At 41.2% G+C, this 26,695-nt stretch overlaps 1 protein-coding gene across 8 annotated transcripts in view; it reads left to right on the top strand.

Moving 5' to 3' along the window:
• Positions 1-26,695, top strand: part of LRRC8D (leucine rich repeat containing 8 VRAC subunit D) — a 53,717-nt gene that overhangs the window by 1,705 nt on the left and 25,317 nt on the right. For 2 of the 8 annotated variants that reach the window (XM_071564520.1, XM_071564516.1), the window contains exons 2-3: positions 1,749-1,888; positions 10,525-10,664. The exons of 1 other annotated variant lie outside the window; for it this stretch is intronic. The gene's annotated coding sequence lies outside the window, so the exon portion shown is untranslated. Of the gene's footprint in view, positions 1-1,748; positions 1,889-10,524; positions 10,665-24,809; positions 24,829-26,695 lie in introns of those variants that run through there. 5 more of the 8 variants (XM_071564522.1, XM_071564521.1, XM_071564517.1 and 2 more) reach the window with 4 other exon arrangements.

Below are 26,695 nucleotides of genomic sequence, written 5' to 3'. Positions count from 1 at the left end.
AGCCTGTTGTTTGGTGCAATAAGTCTTAGTAGTACTTCCTGTAATGGTGGTGCTGAAAGTGATGTTTACTTGACTTAGCTGCTGGTGCAGAGAGCGCTTTTGAGGTACCTGCTCCTCATTAGTCAGTTACAGGTTTAAAAAACCCCAAAACTGGAGAAGTATTTCGGTTTTTTTCAGCGTTGTGTCTGTCAGCCATGATAGGAAAGGATCATCTTTTCTGTCTCTAAAACTGGAGGTGGGGAATGGCTATGCCCCCTTGTTTGGGAGAGAGGGCTCTAGGATGTGAGAAATTTGCAGAAACAGTGCTGAGCTTCTGAGCTATCAGAAAAGCACTCTCATCCCAGATAGGGTAGCTAAGTACCTTTCTCTGTGTTGGTTTTTTATCCTTCCTATTTTATTTCTGTTTTGTTTTGTTTCGTTTGTTGTTTTTATTGGTGGTGTTGGGGTTTTTCCCCCTCCCCGCATCCTGCAAGCAAAGGAAACCCCCTTTCCTCAAACTTAGGGTAAATGTTGGTATTATAGAAGGCCAGTGTTGTGTTATTTGCTCTTGATTGTCATCTTAAATTAATTCACCAAGTCTTACTCAGAGGCCAGGATCCAATTCATTCTTTGTGCCTTACAAATGCCCTATAAGCCTTTTATTGTTGGTTGAAACTGATTTATGAGGTCCTGACCTAGGAATATGCTACCATGGCTTTATTTTTTTACTGTCCACGATTTTCTCCTGTGTCTCTAGGCAAGCATTGCATTTATTGTAAACTCATACTTACTGTAGTAAACATGTATCTTGCTTAGTGTAAAAAGCACTTGTCTGTTTTGTTTGCTGTGTCTGTCTTACATATAATAGTAGGGAATATTAAATAGATGCTGTTATTTGCAATTGTGATTACTTTGATACAAAGATTCAAAGTTTACAACGACTATGTGAGGTGATGTGGGGAAGGGAGCAGCATTAAGCTGTTATTTATTTTGTAAGATTCAGGTATGCACAATAGTTATCCATACCAGTCCTGACATCCTGAGGGGACAGTAATCTGTCCAGTGTGTTCAGACTTGGAGGAGGAATTGTAAAGGAGCAGTACCAGCAACAGAGAAAGTCTGCATGCTGCAGTTTCAAGAAGGTAATTATTAATAGGAACCAACCTTTATAATAACAATGCAAAGAGAGTGAAATCACTTGAGTGCTTGCCATGGAAAGATTAACTAGTGTACATTGCACTAACATAGCTGTACACGTGAAATATAGTTCTTGTATTGCAGTTCTATTTTAGCCCTATGTTCCTGTTGCCTCAGACAATCCTCCTTCTCTAGTGTAGCAACACATAAATGGTGGTATGGAGGTATCACAACTGTACCTCCTGTGTATGGACAGCTTTCTTGGCTGTGTGCTTGGATAGGAAGGAGGAAAGCTAAAGCTGTTTGTGGTAGGATTGCAGTAGGTTCTGCCAATGACAGGAGGATAAGAAAATAAAGGCTGGTTGAGAAAAGGCTACGTACATCCCTGTGGTGAAAAGCACTTGCAAATATACGTGTTGTGGCTTGGTGTAGTTTTATAAGAAGTGACTGTACTGAACTTTTCTATACTGAAGTTTCTTTTAAATTCTCTAGGTCTTTTTGTTCCTTCTGTTGGGGTATCCTTGTACTGGGGTCCCATTCGAAGTCTGCTAAAGCCAGTGGGAGTGAGTGGATTTTGAATCAGGCCCTGTACCACTGGCTGAGTTTCTTTCTCATGTGTTCTCTGATGGCAGCAGTTGCTGTGTTGGGTCCTGCTTTTGCTGCGCACTTGTGGATTGGCTTGGAACGCCTTGGAGGCAGAGTGCACCTCAGCCCAGGATCTCCCTTTGCCTTCTCCTGCGCCTCTGAGAGGTAGAGAAGACTTTGGACACAGGTACATCGACACTGTGATCGCTGAGAAGGAATTAGCGTCCTGAGGCTGACTGTTGACGGCTATTTTGCCGAGAAGTAGCTTGAGTCACAAACGGGGGAACATGAGGGAACTCGGTAAATAAGCTTCTCAGCTGGGTGCAAAAAAAAGAGTTCCAGAGTATTTTACAAAATAATGAACTCTGAAGGTTTTTCATTTCCCTTCAAAAAAGCAATCTTGGTCTTCCAATTAATTAATAAAGTTGCTGTAGAGCCCTAACTATTCATAAAACACAATTAGCAATATTTATGTTATACTGAAATGTTACATATAATAACACAGTAAGTGAAAAGAACGAAACATGTCATTTCAGTTTCTGCTTTTTAAATTTCTCCATTTCTTACTAGCATTGAAATGAGGCTGCACAGTTCTCCTTTTGTTTGTTGTTTTTCCCCTTGCTGTTTAATTTATTAATTTATTGTCTCCTGGTGGTGGGAAGATTATATCCTAGCCAACAGAAAAATAAAAAGCAATTGATGATTTAAGAAAAATGAAAACATTTTCCCGCAGAAGGTTTGCATTTAGATAAAGACTTGTCTGTGCTTTTGCATAACTGACATATTAAGTGTTTTTTATAACAAGCAGTGAAAGGTCTGTGGATTTCACCATGCAAAGACTTAATTTTCTACATTGTCTGGTATCATGAGCACACACACATGCATAAGGCTGTCTGGGGTCAGTAAAGGTGCTTGGCCTTGAAAGTGTTTATTCTTGGCCGTGCTATTGAGGTGCTGTGGGCCTATACAGGGCTGAAATATGAAAAAGGATGTTTGTGAAATACAATTTTCTAGCAGCTACCAGCATTATATTTTGTAAAAGAGATTGTAATTAGTATTTCAAAGCTATTCTGTACCTCTCACCTTGAGAACCCTTCGAGCCATATTTTTTAAAAGTTTGCATTGGGGATGGGTTTGGCTCAAGATCTTTTGGTCTGAGCAAATTGAATGCAATTTTCTTTTAACCTTATAATAAAGAATAGGTACTGATTGCTTGCCAAACAATTTTTCCCCTCAGAGATTCCAAACAAATTTAGGACCTAACAAAGCCAGTATTTCTAGTGTTTAACTTCTTGAGAATCATCTTGGGTTTGGCATGTTGAAAAGAAAAGCGCATCACAAGTCAAGTTGGCACTCACTAATACCATCAGTAATACTAATTTCCACATCGTTAATTTTAACTGACACTGCTTCAATCTTTCTCTCACCACAAATTTATTTAATTAAAAGAATTGAAGCTCTGTTTGTTCACTTATTTGTATGTTCCCTTCAGTTATCTTCTTTCAGTCTTGCAGGAACAGGTTCCTATCCCACTTCAGGAAATGGATAGGAAGAGAAACTAAAAGACATTTGTGTAGCAGTTGCCATAGCATTCAGGGAAATATCTTTGGAAGGAGAAAGCTTGTTTTCTTGGAATCAAGCCAGCAAAATGCCACTTTTGCCCAATACTTGGAGCAAAGCCGTAGTATGGGAAGGGAGTATGGCTTCACCAAGGACTCATTTGTTGGAACCATTTTAAAAGAAACACCTTTGTTTTTTTTCTTCCTTCTCTTAAAGTATAAGTCAGGATACAAAAACACATTGTTCATGTATCCTCAAAACTAATTTTCCTTCTTTCCACTTGAGCTCTCTTCTCAGAAGTGATTTGTTTTGAGACTGCAGTTATGATATTCAAGACTTGAGTAGTAATAATGGTGTAAAATACAGCCACCTTTAGAGAGGAAGGAAAAATAGATGATGCTCAGATTTTTTCTTTTCAAAGAGCCTTTTTTGTTGAAGGCAACTCTGATTAAGAAGCAGAAAAAAATTACCAGGCTGAATGCATGTGGCAGTAGTGGGTGAGAAAAGTATTGCCCGTTATTCATCATGAGCTTGCATTTTGCATTGTGTGGTCAATAGAAGAAATTATCTGGTTCTTGTGATCTGCTTTGCTCCTTGTTAGTGTTAAAAAAGCACCCTTTCTGTTCCTTTGTCAAAAGTTAGGTATATCAGATGTTCTGTCTTAAAAAGGTCTCCTTTGAAGACCAGAAAATTGCAATGGAAGATTTCTTAGACCAAAGGAGTGGGCATAACAGATCATCAGATGCTGTTGTTACCTTTTCCAATCAAGTATCTCTTCAAATTCTTTGCTAGGGGTATAAATTTGAAAAAAAAAATTGCACAATTCCCAAACTGGAGTTCTAAAATCTCTTTTCACTTGCTCGGGATTTTTCTGTCTGAGTCACATCTTCTGGTGATTTCTCCTGGCTGGTTAGGCCATGCATGAGGCCGACTAAATGCCAGTGTCTCTTTCTGTTTTAGATGTCTCATCTGTGACTCTCACATGAAGCTGGTAAATACAGTGAGACCATCTGCTGGAGGCCAGTGATTCTCTAGATGAGTCCTGTCCCTGGATTCATTATATAAAGATACACAGAGAACGAAAAAAGCCAAACAGAAAGGCTCTTCATAACCCTCACGATGAAGCCACGAGAGGCTCGTACCTGTCCCCATGCAATCTGATGGCTGTAAAGCCACAGCCAAGATGTAGGGTTGTCTTTTTTCCTTCCTTGGAACTTCATTCTTTACAAGTGATCACTGAGATAAGTTTCTCTATAAAAGGTATTCCTGATTGCCCTTGGGTGGTATGGAAGCCAGGGGTGCCACACCTAGTGTTTTGAAGTCTGGCCCGTGCCACAGATACTAACATGCCTGCTAAAAGCGACGCGGGTTTTGTGTGGATTTTGTTTGAAGCACTTTACTCTTGCTGTAGTGATTTTTCAACCTGGGATTATAGCTCTAAGGAAACAAGTGCATATATGTATAGGCATATGATGTCTGAATATCTGTTCTTCAGCTGCTGCAGGAGAGGAAGGAAGGGAAGCTCTCACACTTTCAGCTGCTGTGACAATTTGTATAAAAAACACTGATGCCTGCAATTACCCAAGTACAGGCTTGCAGAAGCCACATGTGCTAGAGATGGATATGTTCTGATATGTGCACATAAAAAGGTGATTTTGTCATATTTTGTCAATAAAGTGTATGGTTTGTTGTCTGTCTGAAACACACTGATTAAATAATCAAGCTTATGCAACACTGATTTGTTAATCATTGAAAATAACCTTTCAGTTCAAAAGCTTCCTTTGCTAACATTAATATTTTATACAGAAGTGTTATGTAATAGACATTTTGTAGCCTTTGCAGTCCTGCACAGAAGATCACATTGTTAAGCTGATTTGGATTGTTCAGTATAAATTTGCCCACTAAACCAATGCAAATATCAGTGAATAATTAAAACAAAAAGTCCATATTTCATATCTGTAAATTGCAGTTTGTGTACAGATCATGGAAAGAGAGAGTAGGAATGACTTTGTTCTGACAGTCTTTGCATTAAAACTTGAATGAGAAGTGTTAGAGGTAGTGCACTGGCTTGCTTTGTTTCCAGGCACCACTGTGGTTACACACACTTTCCACATGCATTAGCAATTGCCTCCATCAAAGATGCTTGGAGGAACCAAACTTCACGGCTAATCAGACTGGTGTTTAAAAACACAAAGTGAGAAGTCTACACGCAGGGTTCCTCTCAATGGCTGTCATCCAGAAAGTTTTATGTACTTGCTTTCAGACTAATTAAATTAAGAAATAAAGCCTAATGTACCTAGTTTAGAAGAGGAACTTTTCATGCACTTGAGTTTTTTGTGGTGATGTTTGCCGGTTTATAATCCATACTAAATTTCTTTGCAGTTTACCTTGTTGGCATTATTAGCAGACAGAAAGGGAAGACTGGTTTGATAGTTCTGCTCATCTTCCTTCCTCTCCTTCTGACAACAAATCTGTAGGCTCTGGAAACACGTAGAGGAATGCTGATACATAAATTCTTGTTGGTGTTGCAGAAAATGTGAGTTTAATCAGGGCTGGTGGCCCAGTGGAAAATGGGTAGGAAAGTGTCTAACAGAAGAAAAATAGAAGAAAAGTGTTTCTTGGAAAAATGAGTGGACTGATTGAAAGACAAATTTGTGCTAATAATAAATCAGGAAAATGAAAAATGCTCTGGTTTGAATAAGATTCTATTTCCAATGTTTAAAATTTGTGTTTACACTATGTTTGTTTTTACTGTAAGTTGATATAGGATATACCTAGATTGAAAGGTGAATTTTTTTTATTAGCATTGATCAGTTTGACCTGAACAGATTTTAAAGAAAGACACCACTGGGGCCAGAGTTACAGGAGAACAAAGATAGTAAAGCATGAAAATAAGAATATGAGGGGCATCCAAAAATACAAAAGAAAATAGTAACGGCGTGGCAAAGAAAAAGAAGATAACAAAATTGCTGAGATATGTATGAGTAAATATAAAATAAAAATCATAAAGCATGAGGTTATATATACTGTTCTGCATGTGGAAAGTGTATGAATTTTGTTTGTTTGATTGAGGATGTCTCATCCTGGAAATGGGACTTTTATGCTTGCAGTGGAATGGCCAAGTTCTCCCAGTTTGCAGTCAGCCTGAAAGCATGTTGCCAAATATTGCAGACCGCTGTGTGGACATACACATTCATTACAGCAAATGTGATGGGTATCTAAAGCTTACAGGTTGGCATGGTACAAACCTGGTTTTGACTTAAAATTTTGCACATGCCTGATTTGTATTGTAGAATTGTGGTCTGTCCATGTGCACAGTGGCCCAGAACAGCCTGGTCACAACCAGTGGGCAGCTGGGCAGCTTGAGAAGCACAGAGCGCTCCTTCTCTGCTCTTTCGTGATTGAAGAGAGAGGATGACGGCCCTCCACACTGACAGCTGCTGATTTCTGTCACCTCGCCCATGTTAGGACTTCCTTAGTGTCTGATTATTTACTTGCTTGGTGTCTGAAGTTCTTAGATCTAGCTTGCTGTCTGCTAAAGAATGTAATACCACCAGAGCTATCAGCATCAGTCTCCTCTCTTATTGCCTGTGAGTCAAACAAGTTAGCTGTTGAAGTTTTGCTTGCCTGACCAGCAAGGTTTGATTTGTTGATGTCTTGGTTATATTGCTGCCTTCTGCAGCAGAAGAGAGGAAGCAGGGAGAAGTTTGCACACAGCCCCTGACTCACGGAAAGGGGAAGAGGAGATGGCTACAAAGAGAAGGAAAAAATTACAGGGAGCTCCCAAATAAAGGAGGTGTTGGGTGTCATGTGAAAAGCTTCAGTGAGGCCCTGGAATGGGCAATGTGTACTCCACAGATCCTGCAGGCTTGCCTTGGAGTAGGAGCAATGCATAAGCTGCTTTTCCAAAGGGACTGTGGTTTCAAGACTGGCTGGAGCATATTTGAGCTTGCACTACTGTTGAACTGCCCACCTCAGCTTTGGGCAAAATGCCTCTCCCAGGCACACCCCAGGGGTGAGAGTGGGAATGTTAAGTAGCAGGATGGCTGCAGGTCAGCTTCAGCTGATGGCAAAACTTCACTCAGAGATAGCAACGAAATCGGATATTTACCTGGTTAGGTTACACACTCTTTTTGACAATACTTCTACAGTGGGTTTCTGTGGTTGGGTTTTTCTTCTCTCTTGATGGCATGATGCTTTTCCTGTCTGGTGATTTGTTTTTCTTCAGCAGCAGCAAGGGAGGAAAGATGGTGTTTTAACTGGAAGTGATTGTCGAGTGTCTGCTGTTGTCTAGGTACTTGTAAATACATGTAAAACTGAGAATTACTCAGTTGTGCTGAAATTAAACCTCTAATGACTGGAATTGCTTCACATATTTAATGAGCTGAGGTTGTTTTTGTTTTTTGTTTGTTTTTTCCCCTCAAAATCTCTACTTCTTCTCCAAAATACTGTGATTTTCCTCCTTCTCCTTTCTTTACAAAATTCATACTAATTTGCTCTGTCTTTTTTCACTATGTTAGCAATGATTGTTTCTCTGTTAAATGCAATCCCTGTTAAATGTATGAGAAATGCTGTTTTTCTTAGTGGAAAATATATTTGATCAAGTGACTGTACAAATGAAGGCAGACACATGTAGGCTACAGTATATAGGACGTGGCATTTGGAGGTTGCACGTGTTATGCCTGAAGTGCCAAGTGCCTGGCTGTGATTCAGACAAAATTGGCACTGGTTGATGCCAACACCCCAGTGTAAGTGGGGTGTCTTTCCTTATGCTGTAGGGCCCTGAAAGATAAGTATTGAAGGGAATGAGTGCCGGAGGGAGCTAGATTTAAATAAAGAGCACATGTATAACTTCTCTTTTATCTCCTTCATTCTCAGTGTTCCACATGCTCACTGTACCAGTGGGTGTGTATTCTTCTATCAGAGCAGATGTTTCTGTAAGAAAGATGTTGCATTGTTTTAATAAATTGAGGTTGTCACTTCAAAAATGGGAGAGGGGGGTGAAAGAAGTAGCATAAAGTGAGAATTGGTCAAATGGGATTAGGAACAGTATCCATGAGAATTTTTTGTGGTGGAACTGCTGGGAAGACTCCTTCACTGGTCTTGGCTATGATTTATATAAGAATTTCTGCTTTAGTCTGGTTTTTGGTTTGGTTTTTGTTTTGTTTGTTTTAGACAAAAATTTTATAAGCGTTTTGTCATTTATTTCCCTCTGTCTTCGCCAGGTATGATCCAACTCATGTGCTCAGTCTGCGCTGGGAAGGGGAGGGTGGTGGTGATGGACCTCAGCGGTCTTTCAGATTGTGATTCTTCTCTTGAAAACAAGTTCTCAATCCATGCCTTACCAAGTGTGGTGGTGGTGCTGTTCAGTCTCTCCTGATACCTTCCCTTAAATGCTGATACATTTTCAAAAACATTGCCCTCCAACTTTGGAGGTGTGAACTGCCTTTGATTTCTGTTTTCAGAAGCTGTTTGTTGACTTTGGGGTGGCTGCTGTGTAGGGATTGGAGGGTGTGGTGAGCTGTGTTTAGGCCTTTCTTGTGTGAGTCTCTGACCTTGTGAAAAAAGGGTTACAGAAACAGCCAAGGTGAATGGCCTTGTGGCTATGAGAGCGTTTTCTGTTAGATCTCAAGGGTCCTTCAAAGGTCTTTTCTGAATCCAAATTGCAATAAACCTTTGGAAATTATCTAGTCACAGCTTTTTTCTTCCAAGTGTTTAAAAACCAAGTCTCTGAAAACTTCAGTTCTGGTGATGAATGTTGCATAAAGGGATTTACATCTCCTGAGACCACCTGACCACTCTGACCACTTTGAAGAAGAAAATTCTCTAAGAGGCATTTTTCATTTGAGGATTTGACAATGTCTTCCCCATCTCCTTATCCTGGGTCTCTACTGCAAAGGGGAAACCTGGAACAGCAGGTTCTTGCTGACCTTTGAAATGCTCTCAGTGGAAAGCCTGACATGAGCCTTGTTCCTGTGTGCTTCTGATTGCCAGTGGGTGCCAACCCTGAAAAAGCCTCAGAGCAAATTTGAGAGAGACATGTGCGTGGAGGGGGTTTGGTTTGCGTCATTTGCTGCAGTGGTTTGGGAGCCGTGGGAGTGAGTGGGTGCCCTGCGCGTGGTGCTGGGCGCAGACCGGCACTGTGCTGTGGCCCCTGCTGGGGTGGAGGCAGTGGGCTGGAGGCTGGAGGCTGAAGCAGGGGATGCAGCTAGTTGTCCCTGCTTTTGAGCCTTGGTTGTGGAGCATTCTCCACACTGAGGGGCTGCCCCCATACCTGTACCCTGTACCTGGGGCTTGAGAGGCTTGCAGCAAATGCCTGCTGTGCTCACGTCTGCACCCTGGCACAGTGTGCTGTGGTTAGCGGTGCTAGGAAGGCCTGGGGCACACAGCAGCGCTGCTTGGGGTGCAGCCAGGGCAGGAGAGGCATGAGAAGGGCAGCGAGGCAGCAAGCTGTGCACCGAGTCCTGTAGAATCCTGCCTGTTGCTAGGGGACTCATCTTGGATGTGGAGCAGATTAGGTTTACATAGCAGCTTTCCCTGTGTTTGTTGATTGGAAGCAATTACTGTAAAATACTTGATTTATAACAAGGCATACTTAATAAGCAACAAACTAAAATAAATATTCATGAATTACCTGCTGGAGTCTGGCTGCTCGTTTTGCTGAGTTGTTGCTTTCTGTCTGTGGGCTCTCCACAGCACTGGAGCCTCTGGGTCTCTGGAGGTGGAGTCAGCTGTGCTGGGTTGGGTCTTGACTGGTGGAAGTTTTGGGCTGAAGAAGAGGGAGGAGAATCCCATTTCTTCTCTGTTTTGTTTGTCCTGGAGGATAGAGATGTATTCCTGAGGTTTTCCAAGCTGCTTATTGACTCAAGGTGGTCTGCTTGCCTGGCATGCTGCTGTACAGTGCACAACTACCACATCATGGGGGTCTGGTTGGGTTTTTATGGTGGTGTAGGGAAGTGATGCCCTAGAAATAGCAGTGTTCTTGGTTAAATTAGGATGAGCCAATATGTTTAAGAAAATACGTGGGAAATTACAAATTGCTGGTTTGGGATCTACGCTCTTCAAGAATAGGGCAACTCATTTAGAGTAGTTTGAAATTATTAAAATAAGGATGTATTAAGCCTTCCCCAGAGATGAAGTGCTGTCAGCGAAAGGATGATGAACATTCTGCTTTTGTGTTGCAGAGTGGCATTCCTCTGACACTGTGCTACCATGAACACTTTATTTGGCCAGTTTGACTCACAGCAGTTTGGTTTTTTACAGGAAGAGTCTGTGGCACTTGTGAAAATGACAAAGTGACCGTCAGAGCCTGGCTTGCGGTTCCTGTCACTGGAGCCTTCAGGAGCCTGCACTCAGCCTAGCTGAAGCCAGAGGAGGAAGGCGGAGAAGCACAGCCTGATCAGGTACTGAGCCAGTAACAGGAAAAGATACAGTTATGGATGATCATTAGTTATAGAAACAGTTCCTGAAAAGGTCTTATTAACATAGGCTAAGCAATGGTGGCCTAGTAAGGAGGGTCACATCATCTGTGGGTGTGACATGGGTGCATGTTACATGTCTGAGTTCTGTAACATATCTGAGGTAAACATAAGCAAATGTTTTCTGGAGTATTTGATTCACACATCTAATGTGCAGTGCCATTCACTACGTGTTTGCAAATACTTGTTTCTGGGCTTTATATGAGTTGGGAAGAATGGACTAGGAATGCTCTTAACAAATGTGTGAATGTTGAAGGGCAATTTGATGTCTTGAGGTAAGAGGTTTTTCCTCAGCTTTATTCTTTCTTTTAGAAGGGAGACTTAAGTGCCGACTTTTGAGAAGCAATGTTATGTGGGAACCATAGAACACGGAGAGGTAACTGCTGGGTTTTAAGGCAAAACATCAGCTTGCTAACTGTTTTTATTTCCTGAGATTTCCATAACCAGTTCTGGTGTTTCTTCTGGCATTCACAGCTCTCAGATTGTCATAGTTAAAGGATTTATTTAGGCTCATCTTGTATGAAGACAGAAGAGTTAAAGGTTTTGATTTATTGTATTCAATTTGGTTTTGGGTTTTTTTTCTTACATAACTCTAGCTTCTAGTTATGTGGAACTGAATTCCTGCTCTGAGGACCATATGCTGAAGAGATTTTGCCTATTTTATGTACTTTTAGAGATCCCTTAAGAACAGGGAGACTACTTATGTGGGCTTATGCAATGCTTGGGATCGCAGTGGCATACCAGTGTCAGGCCACTTTTAGAGAGGTGTTCTTTGAAGAGGCACAATGTTTTTTCACCTCGAGTGATACTTTCTCTCCAGAAATACCAACAGCTGTTGCTTAGACTGTCTGAATTTCTTAGTTGCATTATTATGTTATTTTTTTATTTATTGACTCTGGTGGAAGCAGTGAGGGTCTGTTTAAACAATCTATTAAGAAAATTATTCCTAATATTCTAGAGGTAATTTCCATCTCTGTCTGATTATATCTTTCTTTGCGTGGTTAAAAAAAGGGAGTCTTTTTCTAGTATGCGTTGGGAATACTTTTTTTTTCCTTGGGAAATAAGAATCAGCATTTATTTGATTCAAGGACCAGCTTCCTGCTTCCCAAGGAAGAGATAGTGGCTCATTCGCCTGCAAACATCCCTCCTGTGGAGAGTCTTTGTTGGGAAGTTAGGAAAGCTAGCAGCAAGTAGTGAAATAGCTGCATAGCAGGATGAAGAGGGATTATTGAAGCATTACTAGGAAATTCATGGCTGTGTGCAAGACCTTATGTTCTCCACAGACAAGCTGACCTAAATTCTACAGCCAGGCCTTACTGGTTTCTATGTTGATGTGATGTGGCAGGCTGGATAACCTGCAGCAGATCTGTGGTTTAAAAAAAAAAGGCGTGGGGGGGGTGGTGGAATACAGAGGAGATTTATATTTGAGTGGAAACACAGACAGGCAAATGTTTACAAATGTACTGAATCTGTCTTAATTTTTTTTTGTTGCTTTCTAACCCACACCTTTCTATTCTTAGTATTGAGTACTTTCTGTGTAGTCGGGATGAGTCTGTATTATAAGGATGCTCATTAGGAAGAGTGGAAAGGTTGTTTATTCCTGAATGGGGAATACATGGATGGTTTTGGTCATAAGAGGCTTTTATAGATAGTTTGGAGTTGAGGTTGGTTTTAGCTAAGAATTGGTGCTAAGTATCTTATCAGTAGTGAAACAGTTAACACAGCTGACACTTTGTCTCTTGAGGGCAATAGGATTAGTATCTACTTGACATAAATGGGATGACTTACACTTATGTTTTCAAACAATGTTTGTTTCCCAAGATTATTACACAAAACATGACACAAAAATCCAAACCAAACAAAATGTCATGTCTGTCAAAGTGCAGTTGGTCAGTCTGACCTGCATGCAGTGTTTTCCTACTGTTACTTCTTGTAGAAGTTGTGACTTTGCAGTTTAGTTTCTGCTGGCACAAATGTGGTTTGCTGGCAGTTACTGCTTCCTCACTTCTTCTGTAGATGTAAGCTAGACTGATGCAATACTCTGCTTTGCTTTCACCCTTCCCATCTGCATGCTTTCATTACCTGGTCGCACCACTTCCTCCAGTGGTGTCTCTGTGGGTACAAGAGGAAATTTTTTGCTGGTGCTGCATAAACTGGGTCCTGCAAAAGGACCTTATGCAGGCAGAAAAGTTTTGCAGCCACTAGAAGGGATTCTGCTTTAGGGTTTTTGCTGGCATAGTTGAGAAGGAAGGAAAAAAATAATGGCTGATACAGTTAAATGAATAAAATGTTAAAGTGTGGCTTGGGGCTTTCCTGTGCTACTGTTCTGGTCTGGTTACTGCGATGGAGTGTGTATGTATATTTGTGTCTGGAAACCTCTTTTTGTGGGAGCATAAGCTTTAAGCTCTTTGGGTTTTTTGGGTTTTTTTGAGGAATTTCTGCAGCTGCAGCATCCTGAAGTGCCAGGGGAGATCATGATATCCTGAAACATTGCTGGCTTATTTTAGATCACATTTCACTTGATGTGCTTTTGATTTGTTTTAAGAACAACTTGCCTGTATAAGCTATTTATTTACTATATGCACATAGTAAGCAGCAGTGCCGACCTTCTTCTGGAAGCAGGAATGAAGGGACCCAAGGAAGGGTGGATTTACTTGGTTATTTTCTTTCATTTCTTGTGTTCTGCCTTACTGTCATTCTGGCATGTAGTTCTCTGTGCAGTGTAGGGAAATCAGATGGGTATAATTGCTGTGCATCAATTCTCTCCATGAGTTAATTACAAAAATACATTGTTACCAAACTTAATGTTAGGAGAGGACCTGTCAGCTTGCTCTGATCTGTTTATGGAGTGAGTGCCAGGTGGAGCTTGTGCTAATGGTCCTTTGTACTTTGTGTGTTTGAGCTGTGTGAACTTGTGATGGAGGCAGAGGGTGAGACCTGGTGTAGCTCACTTGTTAAAATCAATTTTTGACAATGGCTGCCAAAGGGCAGTGAAGATGTGGATATCCTGAAGAGCTTCAAGGCATCCTCCAGCTCCTGCAGCTTCCAGATGTGTTTGAATGGTAGACTTTCCTGTGTGTTTACCCATGGATCAACTTCTAACCCAATACTGAGTTATGCTCCTGCCATGTTGTGGGAGCTCCCTGCAGCTCTGCCAGCTCACATATTGACTTGTACTGATGCTGCTGTTGGCCATGGTTGGCACAAGGGCTGAGGGAGGGAGGGCAGGGCTGCCCTGCACAGGCTCCGTCTGGCCTGCTGTGAGCCGGGGGGGAGCCAGAACACCCTGTGGGGACTGACGAGCAGAGGAAGCAGCAAGTGCCGGCTCTGTTGCCCCACTGCCAGGAGCAGGTGTGGTGAGGGGATTGGACAGCAAGGGCTGTTTCCCCACCACATGTGTCTTCCAAAACCAGAAGCAGTAATTAGAAGTTTATTAACTGACAAATAACATTAAAATTATTTAAATTTCCTCCAAAATTATAAAATGCTTTTTGCTTGCAACAATGTTATTGCCAAGACCACCTCAAGACAGAGCGATGTTTTCCTTAGGTGTAGATATAGATGTCATTTTGACTACCTCTTTGCAATGAAAAGAAGTTTTGGTATCTTGCTCCAGTGTTACAATTTTCATGTCAGGTTATATTTTCTTTCTTCCTGTCCTCCCAGAAGAATTCTTAGTGGTATTAGATACAGAAACTGGAAAATAGTCCTATTTTGGTGTCTTTTTCACTGTTTTTGCTCTCCTATTTCTTTGCCTAGACAGGAGAGTTGTCTGTTTCTGATAGCAAAAGCCAGTCAGTGTCAGTGGGCTGAGCTGCTTCCAGCCAGCTTGTCCTTCCTGAGCCCAAACCCCGCCTGGCTGCGGGCAGTGGCACCAGTGTGGGGAGGAAGGAGACAGCGCTCGCAGGTGTTTGTCAGGGAACTTGTTATAGCAGAGAAAAATCTGAGCAGGGTCAAAATGCAGCAGTGCTCTCTTGCAGAGAAATGTCTTGTTGCCTGTTTTCATGTCTATAGACCTGTTTCCTACTGGATGTGTCGCCAGTTCAGTAGGCTGCAGTAGTCTTAGCTGTGTTTTGACACAGTGGGGATGTTGTTTTGAAATACCTGCCTGCTCTTAGTTCTTGACTGGAATCTCAGGAGGTGCTTTTTGGATAGATGGGAAGAGATCTCAACAAGTTGCTCCCTCAAGCTTCATCCATTGCCTTTGGTAGGTGATATTCTCTTGAATAAGGGATCACCATCTCATTCTCTTGGAGGCTGACTGTGAACACTGGAGCACTCAATCAGCCATAGTGAGGTTCAGCATCAAAGAATGAGGTGTGCCTGTCCTTGTCTGTACCTGATTTGTTTTCAGAGAGAGGTGAAACACTTCCAACAATTGAGAATCCACAGAAGAGATTGGGCTGGGGAAAAGTTGGCCTTTCCAACACCTTACATAGATGAGCTTAACATGTTGTCTAGTAATGCTGTATTTGCTCTTGATGGTAAAAAGGGTAATAGTGTAATAGTTAATACTGTAACATATTGGTGACATTATTGCCTGACACTTCAGACAGCAAAGATGGGGGGAGAGAGATTTGCAAGGGAAAAAAAGCGAACAAACAGTTCTTTGTTCAATTATTTTGGTGCTGCTGTGGTTTAGCTGTAATATTGTGTTATCCTGTCCACAGCTTTTTATAGGCCTCTTTTAGAAATATTTTAAATTTAAATAAGTAGTACATTTATCTAGTTTTAGTTATTATTTTAATTCTAGAATATGCTTGCAATTATAACATTCCACTGCCTCCAGTGATTGGATGTATAAAATTCTGGCAACTGTTGCTGAGCAATGAACTCCCAAACTTTCTGCTTATCTGACTTCGCATTTCATGAAGTAGCTTTTGGTCAGTGTATTATTGGAAACATGGAAAAGTCTTCTATGCATAACTAGTATTGCTTTAATCAATAAGGCATAAGTTTTTTTCCCATTTCATTAACTCTTATATTCTGCAGAAACTGGGCAAAAAAAAGGTGATTTTTTTTTCTGTTTACGAAGTGATTCTGCTACCTTTTGAAGTAAAATGGTTTTCCAGGCAGACTGCAAAACAATTTTTATAAGCAGTTCAAGTAATTATGTAAGGAATTTAGTGGTTGTTAACATTACTGATGTTTGAAACACTGAGGGGGGAAAAATTCCATGAAAAGAAGTTTTGTAAAAAAGGAAATCCCCATGCAGCCCCTTCCCCCCTATTCCACCATGTGCCGTTTTGAAGTTCTGCAGTAGTTAAGAAGAGCACTGCCCAGGTTTGGCAGGGGTTTTCTCACTCTCTTATGGAGGAATCATAGTGTTTTGGGGCTTTAGAGGCAAAGCTCAACTGCTACCCCACCACTCGCCCCCAGGAACACCCCACCAGATCAGTTTGCACCAGAGCTGCACTCTGGGGTCTGGCTGTCCGGTTTGCCGTTGGATCTGACCATCCCACGTGTCCTGCCTTTTTGGAAGGTTGTGTGTAGTGGTGACTCCCATGATGCCAGGCTGGGATGCTGGTAGTGCTGCTGAAGGTTGGGCATGGCAGGCATTCTTGTGGCATGGATGAGATGGAGAGGGCTGTGGAAATAAGGGTGTTGCATGGATTTTTCTTTAAATGCAAGAAGCAATGGGCTGTGGTAGAACTAGGCAATCCTCTGTGAAGTCACCCCCTTTTGGCTGATGAGTAAGGGCTGATTTTTCCCAGGTCTCTCTGCTCTCTAGTCCCTGGGCAGCAGCTGATTTGTGGTAACATGCAGTCAAGTCCACAGCAATGCCAGTTTTTCCTTTTCAGCTGAGGGAACAGTCTGGGGAGCTGCAGATAAGCTCTGCTGGATCTGGATGAGTATTTGGGAAGACAGAGGTGGGTGGTGATCAAGTATGGAGGTATCAGAAGGGAGAGCATGGGACATAAAGCACAGCTAATCTTACAGGAGTGTATTGGCCCACTCCTCTGGATTGTGCTGTTCTGGTGTGTGTATTTAGACTGAGACAATCTGTGATAACTGGCTGTCAACTTGTTAAAATAATCAGGTTGCCAAGAACTCCATTGTCTTGTTAAGCTTAATTTCAGAGTTATGAGATATTTTTTCATCTTTAATGGAGCTAATTCACAGTATGCAAACCCCACTGTAATTCCACTCCCTGCAGCTCATGTAAATTTTCTTTTCATTTGGTTTTGCACCCCTGCTCTATTTTGACCACGGTTCAGTCTGAAGGCCACAACTGAGAAACTCTTGGGCATGTCCAAGATAGAGGGGATGGGAAAATGAGGATTGGGGCTCTCATCCAAAAATATTTAACGAATCCTACTTTAATAGCTACTTCTGTCTTTGTTAGAATAGTTAGAGCTATACCAACCTAAAAAGCCCCAAACCTGCTTTGCTTTGACATTTAGCTAGATCCTTATGTGTAATGTTCTAAGGAGGGGCAGAACTACTTCTGTTTTTCCTTTTATGTTGGATAGCACTTACATACACTGGTGGTGGAACTTGGGTGGTTTTTTTGCAGTGTCATTGAGTTTCATTTGCTTGTGTGGGTTGTTCAAATAGCTGTGCTAGTGGGAAGACAAACACTTGAAATAGAAAAATATGATGAGGCAAAGGCTGTCAAGTATCATGCATCAATTCTGTGCTTTGCATGCTGAGGCCCTGACCTACTTGAGGCCTCTGGGTACTTCTGCAGTGTAAGTGTTTAGCAATGATAAACTGCAGTGTCTGGCAGAGGGAATCAGTGTGCAAGAAGGACACCTGAAAATACAACCTTTAATCCTTTCCCTAAAATGAGATGGTTTCAAGGTTTCTCTCAGAGCACTTGGACAGGGTGCTTCTGTTCAGTGTATGCTGGTGTGATATTCAGAGGTCAGCACCTTAACATGTGTCAACAAAGTAATATTGACAGAGCTGATTTGACTTCTTTTTTTCTGTGCATGTGTGCATTAATTCTCTGCATTAATTCTTTGAGTGTATATATGTTTTTCCCCCTCAGACATAATCAATATACCAGTCACCAATAAAATCTGAGAACAGCAAAAAAGGGCAGATGACCAGAAAGCCCCCAGATAGTCCCTAAACAATAAAAACAAAATGAGCTATAATGTGGTCAGGGAGAGAGCTGCTCATAGCCAAGGGCACTTGTTAAGAGGGAAATGGATTGTGAAAGCCCATGATTTCTCTTTGATTTTTGAATGAAGGCAAATGTAGTTGTGTTCTCCAAATAAATGCTTGGAGGAGTCATATTAATATTGTTCCTTATGATATTAAATGGCTTCTTAATAGTCATAGTTTTACAACTTGTCACGAGGCCTTGGAGTTTATTCTGGGCTTTTTAGATAGTCTGATTACAGGTGATGGAACTAGACAGGCTAAAGGGTCATGGCATTTTAGAAAGAGTTTCTCTAAAAAATATCTCAAGGACCTTTTGGAACTGGAGGTGTCCCCAAGATAAGCTGTTACTGGTGGGTCTGAGGCCAGGGTTGTGAGTGTTTCTTGCTTATTAAATACACTAAACATGTATAAATGTGTGTAGGGTTAAAAGGCTGTGGGGATCATCACTGGTTGAAAATGTTTTCTGAAGTTTGAGTGTGTTAAATGGTGTTCTTGATGTTTCTTGACAACTTTCCTGCAGTGTCATCTACCATATTAAGAGCGTTTAGGGGATGGGCTTGTTTTCATTCTGTATGACCTGAGAGCACATAAGGAGTGTGCATCTTGTTTTCAAAGCAGTCATAGGCCAGTCCTGAGGAGCTGACTCACTGCTGTTTTGTAAGCAGGGTTTGCCTTCCTTTCATGCGGTGCTGCATTTTTCCATTCCATAGTTCACGGTAATTGAGATCTTAAGTGTGCTAGTGTCTAAAAGCCTGCTCCTAGAGTAGTATCTTATCCCCAGCTATGTGGGATGTAATACTCAGCTTAATTTTATACTAACAAAAATAATGTTTGGTTGTTTCATTTATTTCTGGTTGGGTCTTCATCAAATTTTGTTACAAAGGCACTTTCCCTGCAGCTAATATGATTATTAATAAACATGTTTTAATGATTTAGGGGGTATTGTATTTTCTCTGTTAGTTATTGGTACACTGTCTCACTTGTATGGGCTCATTTTCAAATTCTCTTGCACAATATTTAAGAGTCCTGTGTTTCAGATTAATTGTCTTGTTCTGCTTGTGTTTTAATTGAGCTTTGCAATTGGGCTGTCATGGTAGGGTGGGACTGGTAAAAATGGGCCACTGGACAAAAATCAAAGGGAAGGCCATGGCTCTATATGATTTCGGTGTTCAAGTTAGAATTTCTAGTGTGTAGCACACCTTGAGTAACACTGGATTCCATTATTCACTTCCAAAATCTCCTAAACTCTCTGTCACCTTAGTAACACTTTATTCCTGGCAAATCAGACATTTTCCTGTGATTGATAATAATTGTCTATTAGTTCCTTTTGCTTGGCTCAATTAATATTTTTTATACTGGCATCTTAGGAGGAAATAAAGTGCCAGAAATCTTTAGTGCTGTTATCATTTTTGTTTTTTAATGAACAGCTTTTCTGAAAATAACTGTGCACCAATATGTAAATCAAACTTTTCCAAAAGGTTGACTTACCTCTGCAATTTTGTTTTTTGGAGCTTTGCTAGGTAAAAATTGGAAGACCAGATTGTTTTAATTGATGTGTTTTCAAAACTTGTATGGCTGGAAGACTGACAATAGTCATGTGAATTTCATGTTACTTCTGCATGATTAAAATCAATAGCAGCACTATGGGCTGCCACTAGAAATATTTCCAGAAAAACCACGCAGAAGAGACATGGGGAGATAACCCAGCAGAGACTTCTTTTTCGTGTTCCTCCTATTCCATGGTAGCTCCAAGCCTGAACATAGAGAAGAGGAAAGATGTAAACCATTCTTATAGAAAAAGTGTAGTGATACCAGTTTTCCTGATTGTAGCCAGGAGGCTGTGTAGAGGGGAAAAACATTAGGAAGCTTTTCGTTTCCTGGGTGGAGTTTCACATTTGACACTGGTAAGTTGGGAGCCTGATACGAAGGCATTGGGCCGGTAGAAAGGCAGCACCTTCCCTGGTAGCTGCTGGACTTCAGCCTGGGTGTTCCTGCAGGAAACTCCACCCTCTCCTTCTATCTCTGTCTGGTGCGTTTTCTAAGCCTTGATGTCGTCTTGTTACTGCTGGCAAAAAAATTGCATGTGTAGGAGATATGCAAATGTGTTGCAATGTTCTGATATAATTTTAGCACAGGAAAAGAGCAAGCTCTGTACATGGGTATCACCAGCTGAGCTCAGTCTTGCAGCTCGGTTTATTTAGTAGGGCTGTTACACTTTGAAAAGTTTTTCATGGTTGTGGGGTATAAGATCAAGTTCATAATTTTGTAAGCTTAAAAGGTAACTCTTACCAAGCCATGCTTCTATAAAACTAAATTCATTTGCAGACAGTAGGAACTGCCTGAATGAGTGTAGGAGAGTTGTACTGTTTAATGGCATGATTATTGAGGATTTCTGATGATGTGAATTCTGTTAGTGCTTACAGTGTATACTGTCACTGGAAGATTACTGGCTTTGCAGTGAATTACTGAGGTGGACTTTATCTTCTCTTGTCTCTCTCAGTGTTTTGTCTTTTCTCTATCCTTTTTTTCCCTTTTTTTTAAATGAAAACTTGATCTTTCTGTAGGAGAGAGAAATGAATCTACTAAAATCCTTTCTCATATGCAGGGTTAAGTATTGCACTCAGGAGGGTAATGTTCCAGTGGAATTGCAGTCTTCCCATAACAGTTTAGACTTTGGTAAAGCAAGTGGATGAGTCATTGCAGGGATTTGATGGCAGAAAAGACTGATTAATAATTAATTTAAAAACAAGATGCCCTTTCCTCTGTGTCCTAGCTTTGAGCCATTCAAAAGATCATCAGATTCCCACATGTAGTTTAACATTTGAGTACTATGGACATGTTTGTTTTGATGTCTTTCCCTGAACTGCAAATGTTGCTTTTTTTGTTTGTTTGTTGGTTTTCGCTTACAGATTGTTTATAGAGATATAAATGTCAAATTTGGTTTGAGTATTTTGATGAGGTTACAGCACTTTGAAGGAGCCAAATGTTCCCATTATTTTGATGTCTTAGCGTTATGCCTGCTTCATAACTTTGTGAGGTTCACTGATACACTAGGTGCTTCAGGGGTAATGGCATTCCTGATTTTCAGTGTTTGTGTGCTCTTGCATACAGGTTTGTTTGCTGTTCTTCAGTAGGCGTTTGTCAGTCAAAGACCGGTATTTCTGCAAGTTTGCACTGAATGGGAAGCCCTGGTGTCCAGAGTGCTTTTCTGCCTTTATGCTGGGATATTGGTAAAAGTGAAGAATGCTGCAGACTGTGGTGTGACCCTGAAGGGATGACTCCAAATGGGCCTTTTGAATCCAGTTAAATTAGCATAAGTAATCTCTATTTGAGGGGTGTTTCAACTGCAGTAGGTCGAAGATGCAGTCAATCAAAACCAATTCATGAAAGGCACAGAAGCTTCAGCAAATTCTGTAACATGTAAATTGATATAACCTTTGAGTGCTTCTGGCTGGAAGATCTTTGAGACAAGGTAGATCTTCCTACTCTGATCCTAGAAGAGGTAATGAACTGGGTTTTGTCTTTTTTGTTAGCTAAAAGCACCCTATGTGCAGTCCTGGGCATTTTTTGTGCTGAATCATGAATGTTTAGTTGCACAGTGAACATGCATCAAGGCATTTGTTTGCTGACAGTATATAAAAAGCCAGTCTTTCATTTTTATTTATTTTTAAGTGTGGAAGGTAGATGAAAATGTATAATAACTTTAACTTAAGCTGTCATTATAATTCGTAGTTTAAACCTGAATTTCTTCATAACTTCAGTGCAGTGGTTGTACCCTTAGTCATTAAATCTTGAACTATGGCTTGGATATAGTCTCCTGATCAGGCTTCTCTAGAATGAAGAAGGCTGACAGATACTTGGCACTGAGATGTAGCTACAGCCTTCTGGTGTTGGTGTTTGTGGCATTGCGTTCTGTCAGATACGTAGAGTTCTGCAGCTGACCCTCGCACTTTTCAAGGCTTGAGTCTGTGAAGATTTGTCTAAATTTTACACCTTGTGGACATTGATATACTTTGGCCTCCTTTAACCATGAACTTAAACTTACTGTAGTCAAAAGTTAAAATTTAGCTGCACTGCTTTATAAATTCTGTAAAACATTTATTGTGTGGTGCAGAGTTGCTGTAAGTAGGGTGTTTAGGCTTTGCAAGGATAGCACTGGAGTCAGACTCCAGTTAGTTTTGTAAAAAGAGGTCATTTGACCTTTGTAATAAACGCACCATTTGCCTGTGTACAAAATATGGAAGGAGAATGCGCTTTTTTTTCCTTTAATTTGTGTTAAAAGGACTGAAAATGGAAAACGGGAAGATGATGAGATTTTAGTTACTGGGAAGAATATGCAATTTTATTTATAAAACTAGACCTCCTTGAATGCTTGTTTTACTCCAGTGAAACTTCTTTGGTAAAGGTCATGTGCAGGAGGGAGTGCCTATTCACCTGCTGGGCTGTGGAGAGAGGAGGACAGGAAAGTAGTTGGCTCTCCAGGAGTGCTGGGAAGAAGTGGATGGTTTCACAGCTTAAAGTAGATAAACTTGCTCTGGTGTCAGTATGAGCAGTGGAATTTGACAAGAAGTGGCAGGGGAGAAAGATGTGTGTGACTAGGGTGATACTTCATGTTGTGGAAGGAAGGAGCAGGGTCTGGAACTCAGTTTATAGTTTTTGAATGTGTGAAATAAGCCAAAGGAAGCTAGTGGATGTTGGGACATGACTGATTTGCTCCAGTTTGCAGAGAAGGTGTGGACAGAAGGACATCAAGAAATCACCAGCTTTTTTTTTTTTAACTAAAGAAGCAAAAAAGCTGTGTAAGTGCAATGGTCACCCAAGGCACCCTGGCCTGCTCTAGGTCCTGATGTTGGAGCCTGGCAGTGCAGCTGTATTCAGTTTACAACTCCAGAGCTGCATTGCTCTGGATTCCTGCCACTGGAAACCTCCTAATGCAGAGTGGTCCCTGAAGAGATGCCGTTACAGTTACATTTGCTTTTCCTGTGGGACCACTGCCGAACCCTCGGACGGATGAGATAGGGGCCAGAGATGGGCTGTGTTTCCTCCAGACCTTAACAGGCTTGCCTGGGAGAGAGATTTGTAAGTTGAGCAATGGTGCTGTAAGAAGATGCCACGGCAGAGGGGTGAATCTAGCTGTTGGAACTTGCCCCAGGGCAGCTCGCCTGACTGAGTCTCTTGGTCTAGAGCCTGTAAAGCAAGAGTTAACAGACACAAAGCATGTATCTATGCAAGCCTCCTTTTGCATTTAACGTTGGTAACTTTTGTAACAGTGTATCTCCTGCTAATTACTTCCATGCTGAATAGGTGAGACAGGAGATTGGATATTTTTGGTTTTTAGCCTTTTTATTAAGCTGAACTGGAAATAGTCCCTATGGGTTTTGAGGTTTGGCCTCAAAAACATTACTTACGTGGTGTCACATCAACTGAAATCCTCAGACCGTAAGCCTGCTGATTTCCTGACACTTGCCTTTCTCCTAGTTCATCACAAGTCTTCCATCATTCAAGCTGACTTTTCTTCTTTGTTTGGGTCATGAAGGTAGTAACAAAGCCTGTAAAATGTAAATATCTGTGAAAAATAAGTCTGTAATCATTCTTTCAGCTTTTCTAGTGGGATAATTTTTCATGTGTACATTTGCATTAATAGCACTTGGCTTCTAGTTAATAAATACAGTGCTCTGTGAAATTAATGGGTTATTAGGATTGGATGGGTTCCTATGGTGCCCTTAGTGCTGCAGCTTTCACTAGCTAGCTGTGCCTTTGCTTATGTGCACAGCAGAGTTGTTTACATGTCAGGAATATGCTAGAGGCAAGGAGAAAGGAACAGCTTTAATGTGATGCAGCTTAGATGCTCTGTGGGGGAGGCCTTAGAGTTGTTCATAACAGTATCAAGTATCAATGCTTCAAGAAGAATAAAGTTACTGTTTATGAGAAAACTGAAGAATAGTGTATTACATCCTTTCCAGCCATCTATTTTGGATCCTGTCTAGGAAAATGTCCCACTCCTGTGGTTCTTTCAAACCCTATAGAGTATCAGTGGTGCATGGGAGAAGCTTCTATCCAGACCTCTCCTGTTTAGTTGCAGCCGCTTCTCTGGCCTGCCTGTGATAAGGTAACAAGTAACGTGCCAGCCTGCTTCTCTCAACTCTTCGGTGAAATGCCTGGTGATCGTTGCTGAGGGTGCTGCTGGAACACTGCGGCTACTATTAAATTTCTTTTACAGGCACATGTGGGGATTTACTGGCTCTGTAGAGTAAGAAAACAAGTCATCAAACCATGAACGTAAGAAAATGGCTTCTTCTTCATTGCAAGGGAGGCTAGAGAGGACTGGAGAAGAAAACAGCTGAAAACCCCTTCCTCCTCCCTTCAGAGCTATTTTTTGTCAGTGACAGAGAATGGTGGGATGAGCAAAGCTGATCTGTATCTGCAGCAGGCTGTGCCTCTCATCTGAAAATGTATCCCCAGGAAAAAACAATGAGAGCCTAACTGTGGAGGAGGGAGCCTTTGTTGTAATCAAGGCACATTTCTGCTGCTGGATCTGAACCTGCAATTTCTGTTCCAAACTGCTTTGCGTTGTATTCAGGCGATGCTTGAAATCTTTCAACAAGGGGCTGTTTTGTGTTAGTTTGTGCCCCATGTGTCAGCTATCGGGGCAACAGGCTGGGGTTTGGGAAAGGACAGCTGGGGAATGCAGCTTGTGGAGAAAGGGCAGGGATGGGGAGGAAAGGAATGGAGAGGAGTCATGGATAATTGTGTCAGAATAAGAGGCTTTTCAAACTAAGGCTAGGTGCCTGCTGGAACTGCTTCTCTAAAACAAACCCGGCAAATAGTCAGGAATTCATTTACTAAAATTCAAGTTTTCTGATTGTGTGGCTTCTTGCATTCTTCTTAGAATGGTTTGGTGTTGAACCAGCATCCTGATGTGTTGTGTTGTCTGGGCCTGTCTCCTGAGGGAAGTATTTTGGACAGTTACTCCCAGGTAAATTCTGTGTGTGTTTCTGGAGGTAAGGACTTGTCTTCACATGCCATAAGGAAATTATTCAAGTCAGCTGAAGGTGTGAATTTGAAGTGAGTTAGTTGCTTCAACCGCCCTACATCTTTGAGACAGAATAATTGGTAGTCACTCTGATTCTGGAAAGGAGCATTTGAAGACAATCTCAAGCAGTTTGATCAATCAGTTTTTTAATTTGTATGGTTTGTTGTAAGTAATCCAAAGTGCCTGATGGACACAAAGCCTCAAAGTGGATTATGTTATGTAGGAAGGCTCTTCTTAAGGATTTGAGAGGGTTTATGTGGATGCAGATCTATTACTAGTCAGGAATAGCACTTGTATTTTAAAGTCACTCTGTATTTTCTTCTGAATTTAAGTAACTCCTTTAGACTAAGCTGACCTTAAGCAGAAATTACAGAGGATGAACTGACTTCAGTCTTTGCAGTAGACCTTTGAAATCTGTTAATGGCATTGAAAGCTGTTAATAACTGTGTGATGACTGAAAATTTCAGTAGAAACTTCTAGTTCGCAGATTTAATCTTTTGTAGTGAATGGAATGTGCTTCTTATTTAGGTAAAGCTGCTGATTGCCTCTGAGATTTTCTAAGCTGATGGGAGGAGGATAAAGGAAGTTAGAGGAGTACAAGCCCTCCCAGCAAATCGAGGACTTCCACCCCAAACTGAAATTCTTCCCATCCCATAAAAACTTTTTGAGATATGTGTATAAAGCAGGGAACTTTAGTAAAATCTGAGTAGTAGAAAGAGACTGTTACCTGATGCTTCTGGCAACCTACAAGTTATGTTTGCCTTAGGCCTTAGAGGACGGGACAGAGGAATCCAGCAGTGTGTGCACTTCAGACTGAACTGTCTGTGCAGACCAATGGGTTTGAATATTTGTTGCCTAATTTAGGGGTAATTTGTTTGATACGGTATGGGCAGACCTCTCCATTTTGCTTCACTTTTCTTCCTGTTCTAATATAGAGAGGAATGACTGAACTACTGTAGGTATTTTTCCTAAGTCCTTTTTAGTTGTGCAAAATAAATTGCAGTGGCTGATGTACAGCAAGAACCCAGCTTATTTCTTTTCAGCTACTGAATTTAGACTTGTGAAACATCGTAAGGAATTTCTACTTCTGCATGCAAGTATGTGCTTCAGCAGCCATGTGGGGTTATGTGGAAAAGTCTATCGTGTGTGTTGAGCTTCAGAATTCCATCTTCAGAGACTCTGCTGGTGCCATGCTTCTAGAACACATAACAGATCACTGTGTACGAATAGTTAGCGTATTATTTAAATAAAGTTGTGAAAATGGAAAATTCTGAACGTTTTTCTTGCTGTTGAGATAATTACAAAGCCAAATGCTGTGGTCTTCATGCTTTTATTTACTGCCCTGTGAAAGATTTGGTCCTAGAGGGTAAGGACTCATTCTGTATTAGTTTAATTGACTTTGCATGTGCAAATCTAGGTAGAGCATAGATGCTTTCACCTTGGGCAGATGAAGGATGCTGTATCTACACTTGGAGTGCATGTGCTTTGCACTGCCCTTCTTTGCCAAGGAGCAGTGCAGTTTCTGTGGCAGTGTCCCACTGGGATAGGACTGGGGTCAGTTCATTTTGCCTTGCTCATCAAACAAGCAGCAGATGGCTGAAGTTTGCAGAAGCAGTTAACCTGAGTGAGGGTCAGGCTGACCAGGAGGAGCCTGAAAGTGTATGTTGTCCAGTCAGGTTCACTTACCAAGGTGGTTACTTGGTAAATACCTTTACAGTCAAGCAATAGGAGAAATTAATACAGATCTTTTTTTAATTGGTTTTTTTTGAGATGTCTGAAATAGCTGATCAGCAAACATATAGGTCTCTTT

This window comes from Pithys albifrons, chromosome 10, assembly GCF_047495875.1.
Source record: "Pithys albifrons albifrons isolate INPA30051 chromosome 10, PitAlb_v1, whole genome shotgun sequence".
NCBI lineage: Eukaryota > Metazoa > Chordata > Aves > Passeriformes > Thamnophilidae > Pithys > Pithys albifrons.
The sequence above is the reverse complement of the archived record's forward strand: the minus strand, read 5'-3'. Positions and strand labels throughout refer to the sequence as shown.